A 12,123-nucleotide genomic window follows, 5' to 3' on the forward strand; every position below is an offset into this window, starting at 1 on the left:
TCCTCCACAAAATAACCTGAAAATTTCAGATCACATTCAGATCAAAACTAATATTACATATCGATTTCTTCACAAAAGCTTTCAGACTACTTTGTAATGTCATGTTACAATTTACAAATTAACTGTTTGTGGTTCCACAACTCTGTTTGACTTTACTCAGCTTTTTTTTTTTTTACTACAGGATAAATAGCCTAGAGATGGACAGAGGTGATTTTTATTATAATATAATTACTCACAATCAGAGTGGGCGTTAGATGGGTCGGTCAGTGTGACCAAGGCACTATAAATGAAAGCACAGTAAGGAGAGCAGAACAAACTCCTAGCAGGAGGAGACTCACTCATGGCTAATGAGACAGAGAATCATGAGGCTCAGTACTGCTTTCCTGCCATCAACTCATCATGCATCAAGGGAAAACGCTCCAGTTTGGAACATAATGTCATCTATATGTTTGTATTACTGCTGTCAGTCTGGACTGTGTTTCTGAACCTGCTGGTGATCATCTCCATCTCTCACTTCAAGAAGCTTCACACTCCAACAAACCTGATCATTCTCTCTCTGGCTGTGGCCGACATGCTTGTTGGACTTTTTGTGATACCCATAGAAGGAATCAAGCAAATTGAGACATGTTGGTACTTCGGAGACACTTATTGTGGACTGTTTGTGATCATTGTTAGGTTGCTCCTTATTATATCTCTTAGTAATTTGGTATTAATTGCTGTGGATCGCTATATGGCAGTGTGTCACCCTTTACTATATCCACAGAAAATGACTACAACTAAAACTTTAATAAGCATCTGTCTCTGCTGGTTTAGCTGTTCAGTGTACATTGTTTGGTTTGTAATTAGTAACGGATATTTTAATATGTCAGACACAACACTCTGTTACGGCCAGTGTATTGTTTTGATAACACCTGCTTGGAGATTTATTGATTTAATAGTTTCTCTTTTATTTCCTTGTACTGTGATCATCACTGCATATTTGAGGATATTTTATGTTGTGCAAAGGCAAGTCAAAGTTATTAACTCTCAAATGAATGGTGTTAAATGTGTAATAGACATTTCAGTGAGGCGGAAATCTGAGAGCAAAGCTGCTCTGACATTAGGAATCATTGTGACAGCTTATCTTCTTTGCTGGATTCCGTTCTTCATCTGTTCTCTAACAAAAAAAGTCTCCTTCACTACACTGACATTTCTAACATGGACCTTCTATATAAACTCAGGTCTGAATCCTATTGTTTATGCTTTATTTTACCACTGGTTTAAAATATCTGTTAAAAACATTCTAACTCTTAGAATTTTTCAGCCAGCATCCTCTCTGATGGACATTTTTAGTGATTGTCATTAATGATTTACGGTGGATATTTATTTGTTTTATTTAATGTTTTTACCTAGACACCCTCTGAGATCAATCCTTAAAAATTACAAGCATTGGGAAATGTATTCACATGGTCAGATATAGGAATTATAGATAAAATAATCAACAATAACTAAATATTAAAGGGAAGTTAAAACACACTTTAAAAAATTGATTTTATTTACTTACCCTTGTGTTGTTCCAAACCTGTATGTAATTTTTAAACATTAAGTCATGGTCTATGTCTCCTTTCTGCAGAAGTTCTAAGTAGCCATGCATTATAATTTGTTTTCCTTCTTTTCTCGTTATAACGACTTGACAGTTTTACTGTTGCTATAGTAACGAACTCAACTTTGACAGGCATCTGATAGACAACCATGTAGTCGCTTTTACTGTAGCCTATATCTCAGCAAATTTTGCTTCGCCTAGGTAATAATGTCTACAATACTGTACATAAATAAAGGCTGATCAATCACTGTTTATTTTTCCAGAGACAGTAAACCAAACGTTTTGTTTTTGTAGTTAACATGTTTAAATGGCAACACCATAAACACAGAGAAAAGCGCCTTCAGAAGGATGCAGAACCATTCTAAGATCTTTTAGAGCTGCTTGGATTAAACTCACTTTTAATTTTCCCTTTATTTGAAATAAAATTATATATAATTTGTAATTTTTAGTAGTCATTATATGCTGTGGCAGATATCGTGTGTTACAAGCTTCTGTTTGTGAAGAGCGTTAATGTGCAGTGTATGTGTGTGTGCAGAAAAAAAAACTCTAACAACATTATATAACAAAACTGAATTAAATTAGCCTATGGATTTTTCATACATCACATTTCTCATCAATATCATTAACAATAAAGATTAATAAGGAAAAGAGGCACATCACAAATAGCCTACATGGGTAAATCCCGTCCTACTGTAGATAAACAGAACATCTCCGCTTAACTAACAATCATGTGCCTAAAAGAAGCACAAATAAAGATATATGTGCAAACTGAATACAGTGACGTCAACCTTGGTTTTGATAAGCAGTTATTTTATGACACAGAACGCGTTGGTGAAACTCATGCATCTAGCAAGAACTTAATACAAAAATAATCATATTGATTCAAGCATTTAACATTTGAATTAATTAAATGTCAGTAATGAACAAGACTGCACAAATTATAGTGATCACTAGGAAGGTACAGTAAAATCGATAATGTATAAGACCCCATCAGTTATATTCAGGTCTATAGTGTCACCTGCTGGTGCAGTTTTGTAACCTCTTAGAGAAAATTAAGTCGTTATAATGAGAAAACTGTCAGGATATTCACAAGAGGCAGAGGTAAGTGAATTCAAAGCACAGTGCTTATTTAAAAGTCAAGTGCAGGGTGAATAGTTGGGGTTTCAGGTGGGCTAAGTGCAGATCACTGGGTGCGGGGTTAAAGACAGGTGAGTACTTCCGTTGCAGGAATGTCAATGCCATACAGTCACAGATTGTTAATACTCTTTTCCTTCCCTTTCAGACTGTTTTATAGTGCCTTGTTGATGAGGTCACTGATAAGGAACAGGTGTGGGTGATTAGCTTGACAGGTTCCTGACACTACCCCACCTCCAGGGTCCGAGCTAGCAGACCTTTCCTTCCAACCTTGTGGGGGTCTGCTGCGAGGACTTTGAGCCTGGAGAAACTTGAGTCCAACATCATGGTGGAGCCAACAATGGGAGGAACCAAGGGGGAGTTTTGACAGGAGGACTGGGCAACACCCCATGGCCAATCCATGGAGGCGGAACCAGGGTGCATGACAGAACCAGCGGAGCAGTGTGCTCGACAGACCAGGTCGACATCACCTGTCTGGAAGTCCAAGGCGGAGCAGCTGGCTCGCGTGCCTGAGGCGGGGCCGAGGACTCGGCTGACCAGGATGACGATGGGACGAGCGAGGATGACAGGGTAACCCAAGGAAGGGAGGAGCCAGGTGAAGCCAAAGTGGTGGAGGGTCGAGGCGAAGCCGGAGACCCGGAAGTCCTTGGCGGAAGCTGATCAATGACCGACATAGGTTTATCTGGATGGACAAGGGAGCCCGGAGGAGTCCTTGGGCAGACGGGCCTCGGTGGAGCCAAGAGGATGCAGAGCCGGCGGGCCGAGGTGGAGACATGGGTCTGGAGGGCCGAATTGCAGCAGGGTACTCCCCGCAATCCTGAGCTGGTGAAAGGGAAACCTCTTCAGGGCCTGACTGGAGATCGGGAGCCTCTCCGGGGCCTGACTAGAGATTGGGAGCCTCTCCTGGGCTTGACGGGGGATCGGGAGCCTCTCCTGGGCTTGACGGGGGATCGGGAGCCCCTCCTGGGCTTGACTGGGGATCTATCGGGCCGAAGATCTGTGGACAGGACCGGAGGCTCTTGACACTTTTGTTGGTCACTGTCAGAGTCATGGCCTATAGGTTCCCCAAATACTTCTCTAAAATGGCAAATGTAATTCTGTAAGGACGAGGTGACCACAGTCTCCTGAAACCACAACGCTTCGGCCCATCTCAACGCAACCTCGAATAATTGAAGGATAATGAATGCGATTTTCAATCTTTCTGTAGGGTATTGATGAGCATGTTGGTCCAGGACAAGCAAGCATTGCGATAGGAATCCATTGCAGTCCTCCTCCCGCCCGGAGAAGGGCGCTGGTCGAGAGACTGAGTTTGCGATGTACACCAGCATGGGAGCGGTGTTTACGGAAGCGCCATCTTTGGGTTGTGCTGAATTTATAGCGGTTTGCGTCAAGCCTTCTGTTAGAATATTCACAAGAGGCAGAGGTAAGTGAATTCAAAGCACAGTGTTTATTTACAAGTCAAGTGCAGGGTGAATAGTTGGGGTTTCAGGTGCTGGCTAAGTGCAGATCACTGGGTGCGGGGTTTAAGACAGGTGAGTACTTCCATTGCAGGAATGTCAGTGCCACACAGTCAAAGTCACCTTTATTTATATAGCGCTTTAAACAAAATACATTGCGTCAAAGCAACTGAACAACATTAATTTTGAAAACAGTGTCTCAATAATGCAAAATGATAGTTAAAGGCAGTTCATCATTGAATTCAGTTATGTCATCTCTGTTCAGTTAAATAGTCTATGTGCATTTATTTGCAATCAAGTCAACGATAGATGAAGATGAAGTGACCCCAACTAAGCAAGCCAGAGGCGACAGAAGCAAGGAACCAAAACTCCATCGGTGACAGAATGGAGAAAAAAACCTTGGGAGAAACCAGGCTCAGTAGGGGGGCCAGTTCTCCTCTGACCAGACGAAACCAGTAGTCCAATTCCAGGCTGCAGCAAAGTCAGATTGTGCAGAAGAATCATCTGTTTCCTGTGGTCTTGTCCTGGTGGTCCTCTGAGACAAGGTCTTTACAGGGGATCTGTATCTGGGGCTCTAGTTGTCCTGGTCTCCACTGTCTTTCAGGGCAGTAGAGGTCCTTTCTAGGTGCTGATCCACCATCTGGACTGGATATTTACTGGATCCAGGTGACTGCAGTGATCCTCTGATCTGGACACAGACTGGATCTGGTGGCCAAGGTGACCTCGGAACAAGAGAGAAACAGACAAATATTAGCATATATGCTTGAGGTCATTATGTGAAGTGTTTCCGGTTCCGGTTTACCTAATTAATGCAGCCTAAAAATCCTTTAACAGATTTGGATATTAAAAGCATATTAGTATGTTATGTGTATGCCAGGTTAAAGAGATGGGTCTTTAATCTAGATTTAAACTGCAAGAGTGTGTCTGCCTCCTGAACAATGTTAGGTAGGTTATTCCAGAGTTTAGGCGCCAAATGGGAAAAGGATCTGCCGCCCGCAGTTAATTTTGATATTCTAGGTATTATCAAATTGCCTGAGTTTTGAGAACCTGGCGGATGTAGAGGAGTATAATGTAAAAGGAGCTCATTCAAATACTGAGGTGCTAAACCATTCAGGGCTTTATAAGTAAAAAGCAATATTTTAAAATCTATATGATGTTTGATAGGGAGCCAGTGCAGCGATGACAGGACGGGGCTAATATGGTCATACTTCCTGGTTCTAGTAAGAACTCTTGCTGCTGCATTTTGGACTAGCTTTAGTTTGTTTACTAAGCGTACAGAACAACCACCCAATAAAGCATTACAATAATCTAACCTTGAGGTCATAAATGCATGGATTAACATTTCTGCATTTGACATTGAAAGCATATATTTAGATATATTTTTGAGATGGAAAAATGCAGTTTTACAAATGCTAGAAACGTGGCTTTCTAAGGAAAGATTGCGATCAAATAGCACACCTAGGTTCCTAACCGATGGCAGACAGTGTTCTAGGTTATTACAAGCGGAGTTTTTAGGTCCTATAATTAACACCTCTGTTTTTTCTGAATTTAGCAGTAAGAAATTACTCGTCATCCAGTTTTTTATATCGACTATGCATTCCATTAGTTTTTCAAATTGGTGTGTTTCACCGGGCCGCAAAGACATATAGAGCTGAGTATCATCAGCATAACAGTGAAAGCTAACACCATGTTTCCTGATGATATCTCCCAAGGGTAACATATAAAGCGTGAAGAGTAGCAGCCCTAGTACTGAGCCTTGAGGTACTCCATACTGCACTTGTGATCGATATGATACATCTTCATTCACTGCTACGAACTGATGGCGGTCATATAAGTACAGTTTAAACCATGCTAATGCACTTCCACTGATGCCAACAAAGTGTTCAAGTCTATGCAAAAGAATGTTGTGGTCAATTGTGTCAAACGCAGCACTAAGATCTAGAGCTGTAGTCAAGTCCGGCTTTGTCGAGTCCAAGTCAAGTCCAAGTCCAGGACTAGTCGAGACCGAGTCAAGACCGAGTCCAAAGAGGTTTGAGTCCAAGTCAAGTCCAAGTCCAAGAGTTTCGAGTCCAAGTCCAAGACCGAGTCCACATGAAAGAAAAAAGGGTCCTCTTCAAGACCACATACTAAACTACTGATAATGTTTGTGATGCGAGAGAAAGCATATCTCCTATTCTAAGAAAATCATTTTACATTATTATTTGTAATGATCAAGAAGCATGTGCAAAGTAACAACTCTGTAGGACAGGGGTCTCCAAACTACATCCTGGAGGGCCAATGTCCTGAAAAGTTTAGCTCCAACTGGCCTTAACACACCTGGAAGATTAGTGTGTCTAGTAAGAGCTTGATTAGGTTCAAGTGTGTATAATTAGGGTTAAAGCTAACAGGGGTGTTAAAACAAGATCCTGGGCCCTATGCATAGGCAGTCCTGATGGGCCCCCATGGCCCCCACCCATGAAAATATCCAGGTAAAAAATATATATTTCAGATTCATACTTTTCAAGGGCCCTCTCTTCCTTTGGGGCCTTGCTAATGAGTACTGGTTTTACTCCCAGTCCGACCCTGGGAGCTAAACTTGGATAAACAAACAAGGTTTGTAACTGTAAGGTCAAATAATTTTTATGTACTTTATTTTTTGTTGACATTATATCTGTGGTCAAAAATGTATATATCTATGCCTAATTGGCACAGTGCACAGACACACGCAAAGCTCGGGATATGACAAATGCGCGCAGCAAGGCTAGAATGGATACTTTTGGCTCTACTGGCCATGCGCACATAAATACAGCAATTTTTTTGTCCTACTGTGCTAGTGCTTGCATAGACTAGTCGAGCTCTGTCGGAAACAATCGACTACTCCCGCATGCATTAACCATAATGCATACAAAGTGTTTGCAAGTACGACGTGGATTTTAGAATTACAATATTGCGTGGAGCTGTTACTATATGACCTTATCTATGTTGCATGTAAAAATAAAATATGTAATAATTAGGGTTGTGCCTGAAGCCGAATACCTTATTCGGAATGGCAAGGATAATGGCTTAAAAAACGAATAACGCTCAAGGAATAATTCTGCCTGAATACTCGGCTAAAGCTGACACAGTCTGGTGTTTGCTAGATAACAGGTGAGCCAGGGCATCAGCGCCAGAAGTGAATGAATCTAAACTTTATGAGTGAAAAGAGAGCAAATCAAACACCGCATTGTTGTCGCCTCTCTGTTTATCTCTCAGAAATGAGAGCGTTGCAAGAGTAATTTTACCTATAATAATACACCATAGCTACACGTTATATTATTTGTATATATTTAAAAGGCAAATATTGAAAGCTTAGGCTACCATGATACGAATGAATGGAATAAGCACAGCGCGCTAAACCAATCAAACAGCCGTGCTGTGCGTCTCAGTCTCTCAAAAACCAAACCAGTTCTCTCTCAAGAGTAGGCTAATAATCAGCTTCGATACGGATACATTGTCTACTTGTCCTACATGTTTGCATATTTACCTTTTGCTGGTTTGCGCGGAACACACACATCTGTTTAGTGAAGTTCATTAACATTAAGACTCGCTCAAAGTTTTCTGCGTAATGAAAATGTGCGCATTAAATGGATTCAGTCGTGTTCAAATGATCACTAAACGTTTGTCATGACATCTCTCTGCTTGCATGATAAATATTATTTTAGAAATTAATAATTATTTCAGTTTAACACGACATACTTGTTCAGTGATAACTACGAAAAAATATATAAAAAGTCATAATAGTCTTATCAAGTAACTGTACGATGTTGTATCCGAATGCAAATACAAAAAACAGATACAAATACTGGCTGTTACATGAAAATGTAAATATGTAATGTCACTATATTTTAAAGTTTTTAAAAATTATTACATATGTAATTGTTGCATAAGGCTATGCATTAATACGCGTTTATTGATAAAAAAAAAGGCTATCTAGGTGTAGACGTAAATAAAACACAATCTAACAGGTAGAAAATTAAATTAGAAACATCTAAACTTTTCAGGTCGCAGTTAGTGCACCACTGGTCATGCACATCCTTTCCCGGAACAATACTGAAAGCTAAGGCAAGATGGAGAAACAGATGATCATAGTTGTACAAGGATAGCCATTTTTTAAATGAATCTATTAGCAGAGCTACTGCAAGTGATTGTAAGTGCTGGAATTCCATTTGCTGAAACTTCTGCGTCATCATGGAGAGCGGGTCATGGTTGCCCAGCAACAGCAGACGCCACTGGAGCGCCAGCGTAGAGTGCAGGCTACAGAGTGCTTTGGAAATAAGGAGAGCAGCGCGCCTAGCGTTTTCCACACGCTTTCAGTCGCGACATCGTGCAAATGTGGTTTTGTTTTGAGGGAGAAATTTTTTATTTTATTTTTTTGCTGGACTCGGTCGAGACCAACTAGAAGACTTGGCGAGTCCAATGGCCAAGTCCGAGACAAGTCCGAGTGCAAATTCAACGAGTCCGAGACAAGTCCGAGACGACAGAAAAATGTCTCGAGTCCGGACTCGAGTCCGGACTCGAGTCCAAGACCAAGATCCAAGACTAAGATCCAATAAAACTAATAGAGAGATACACCCACGATCAGAAGAAAAGAGCAGATCATTTGTAACTCTAAGGAGAGCAGTCTCAGTACTATGATACGGTCTAAATCCTGACTGGATTTACACATATACTCTTTTTCTTAAACCTTTTTTTTTCTGAAATGTATAAAAATCATCTGCACTCAACCCCATACAACTAATACTGAATGCAGAATGACTACTCAACACCTCTATAATGACTACCAGTTACAGCTCACATCAAGTTCAAGTTATTAATGCTTTCATAGAGAATGGTCATCAACTCCACACCTTCCTTCTTCACCTCAATCTTATCCATCTACTTTCCACCCAGAAAGGTCAGAGATATCAGATTTCAAATAATTTCATTCACTGTCCCCATATCTTATACTATTTATCATTTTTAAATCTTTTCATGGCCTTAAATTTGATACTACTCACTTTAGGAGTTTTAAGGACCAGTGGGAGATGCATTAGATAGCCATTGGGCAGAGTGACGATTCATTTTGGTAACATAGCCCGACTGGAAAACACAATGGCCCCGGGGCATTGGGCTAGTGATTTTACGAGCTTTGCAACTAGAAAACATACAATCTACCTGAGGGAAAACGTCTTTCACTATTGTGAGTTAATGTTGTTAAATAGAGAAACAAAATTATAATTATAAAAATAAATAAAAAAAAACTTTTAGTGTTAGTTATTAGTTATTAGCCTAAACTTGGACCTCATTATTGAAAGCCAAATTCAAGCACCAAAAACAGACCACACATTAAATGTTCTCTTTCATTAAAAAAAAAAAAAATTTTCATGCATTCATAGGCTACATGGTTGCAATAAAATTTCAGTTCAAATTGTTAATTGTCTTTGTTTAAAAATGATTTATTGACTGACGTTTCATAAGACGGTAAAATAAACGATAAATAAATAACTGTGTGTGGTTCCACAACTCTGTTCGACTTTACTTAGTTTTTTTTTTAGTTTTTTTACTACATGATAAATAGCCTAAACATTGAGAGAGGTTATTTTTATTATAATACAATTATTCAGCATCAGATTGGGAGTTAGATGGGTTGGTCAGTGGGACCTAGACACTATAAATGAAAGCACAGTAAGGAGAGCAGAACAAACTCCTAACAGGAGGAGGCTCAATCATGGCTAATGAGACAGAGAATCATGAGACTCAGTACTGCTTTCCTGCCATCAACTCATCATGCATCAAGGGAAAACGCTCCAGTTTTGAATATGATATCATCTATATGTTTGTATTATTGCTGTCAGTCTGGACTGTGTTTCTGAACCTGCTGGTGATCATCTCCATCTCTCACTTCAAGAAGCTTCACACTCCAACAAACCTGATCATTCTTTCTCTGGCTGTGGCCGACATGCTTGTTGGACTTTTTGTGATACCCATAGAAGGAATCAAGCAAATTGAGACATGCTGGTATTTCGGAGACACTTATTGTGGACTGTTTGTGATCATTGTTAGGTTGCTCCTTATTATATCTCTTAGTAATTTGGTATTAATTGCTGTGGATCGCTATATGGCTGTGTGTCACCCTTTACTGTACCCACAGAAAATGACTACAACTAAAACCTTAATAAGCATCTGTCTCTGCTGGTTTTGCTGTTCAGTGTACGTTGTTTGGTTTGTAATAAGTAACGGATATTTTAATATGTCTGACACAACACTCTGTTATGGCCAGTGTATTATTTTGATTACACCTGCTTGGAGAATCATTGATGTAATAGTTTCTCTTTTATTTCCTTGTACTGTGATCATCACTGCATATTTGAGGATATTTTATGTTGTGCAAAGGCAAGTCAAAGTTATTAATTCTCAAATGAATGGTGTAAAATGTGTAATAGACATTTCAGTGAGGAGGAAATCTGAGACCAAAGCTGCTCAGACATTAGGAATCATTGTGACAGCTTATCTTCTTTGCTGGATTCCATTCTTCCTCTGTTCTCTAACAAAAAAAGTCTCCTTCACTACACTGACATTTCTAACATGGACCTCCTATATAAACTCAGGTCTGAATCCAATTGTCTATGCTTTATTTTATCATTGGTTTAAAATATCTGTTAAAAACATTCTAACTCTTAGAATTTTTCAACCAGCATCCTCTCTGATGGACATTTTTACCGATTGTCATTAATGATTTACAGTGGGGATTTGTTTGTTTTATTTTATGTTTTCAACTAGACAACCTATGAGATCAATTCCCGAAAAAACTGCAGTATGTGAAATGTATTCACATGCTCAGATAAATGAATTACACATAAAATAATCATCAAAAACTAAATATTAGGTTATGATTGATGATCAGCTAACTTTCTCAGACCACATTGCTAAAATTGTCCGGTCCTGCAGATTTGCTTTATTCAACATTAAGAAGATCAAGCCCTTTCTTTCGAAACGTGCTGCACAACTCCTTATTCAAGCTCTTGTTCTGTCCAGGCTGGACTATTGCAATGCTCTCTTGGCAGGTCTTCCAGCCAGTGTTATCAAACCTTTACAATTAATCCAGAACGCGGCAGCAAGATATAATTTTTAATGAGCCAAAAAGAATACACGTCACACCACTGTTTATTAATTTGCACTGGCTACCAATAGCTTCTCGCATAAAATTCAAGGCATTGATGTTTGCATAAAAAACCACCACTGGCTCTGCACCCCTTTACCTAAATTCATTACTTCAGACTTAAGTGCCCTCTAGAAACTTGCGTTCTGCAAGTGAACATCGCTTGATTGTGCTGTCCCAAAGAAACAGAAAGTCACTTCTACAGACTTTTAAATTAAATGTTCCCTTCTGGTGGAATGACCTCCCCAACTCAATCTGAGTCCTTAGCCATCTTCAAGAATCGGCTTAAAACCCATCTCTTCTATCTTTATTTGACCGTCTAACTTTAGCACTCACTATTCTAATTCTATTCTTAAAAAAAAAAAAAAAAAATCGAACTACCATTCTAATATTTTTGTATTGTCTATTTTCTTTTTATTATAGAATTGTATGTGTATATATATTTACAACTCTAACAATAGCTTGCTCTATTCTTTTTTCTATTCCATCTGTTTTCTTTTTGTTTATTATATTATTTAAAAGCCCTTGCTATGTGCACTGCGTTTAAGCTAACTGAGACTTGTTATGGCACTTATTTATCATTGCTCTTTTTTTGTTTTTGATTGCTTCCATTTTCCTCATTTGTAAATCACTTTGGATAAAGGCGTCTGCTAAATGACTAAACGTAAAAGTAAATGTAAATTTACTTACCCTTGTATTGTTCCAAACCTGTATGTCATTTTTAAACATTAAAGGGTTAGTTCACCCAATAATCAAAATTATGTAATTAATAACTCACCCTCATGTCATTCCAA

At 39.2% G+C, this 12,123-nt stretch overlaps 2 pseudogenes; both read left to right on the forward strand.

Moving 5' to 3' along the window:
* The first annotated feature begins 286 nt into the window (after nt 1–286).
* LOC113110364 (trace amine-associated receptor 13c-like) lies at nt 287–1,345 on the forward strand (annotated as a pseudogene).
* An 8,499-nt stretch (nt 1,346–9,844) lies between these two features.
* Nucleotides 9,845–10,903, forward strand: LOC113110365 (trace amine-associated receptor 13c-like; annotated as a pseudogene).
* Nucleotides 10,904–12,123: the final 1,220 nt, after the last annotated feature.

This window comes from Carassius auratus, chromosome 10 (assembly GCF_003368295.1).
Source record: "Carassius auratus strain Wakin chromosome 10, ASM336829v1, whole genome shotgun sequence".
Classification (NCBI taxonomy): Eukaryota; Metazoa; Chordata; class Actinopteri; order Cypriniformes; family Cyprinidae; genus Carassius; species Carassius auratus.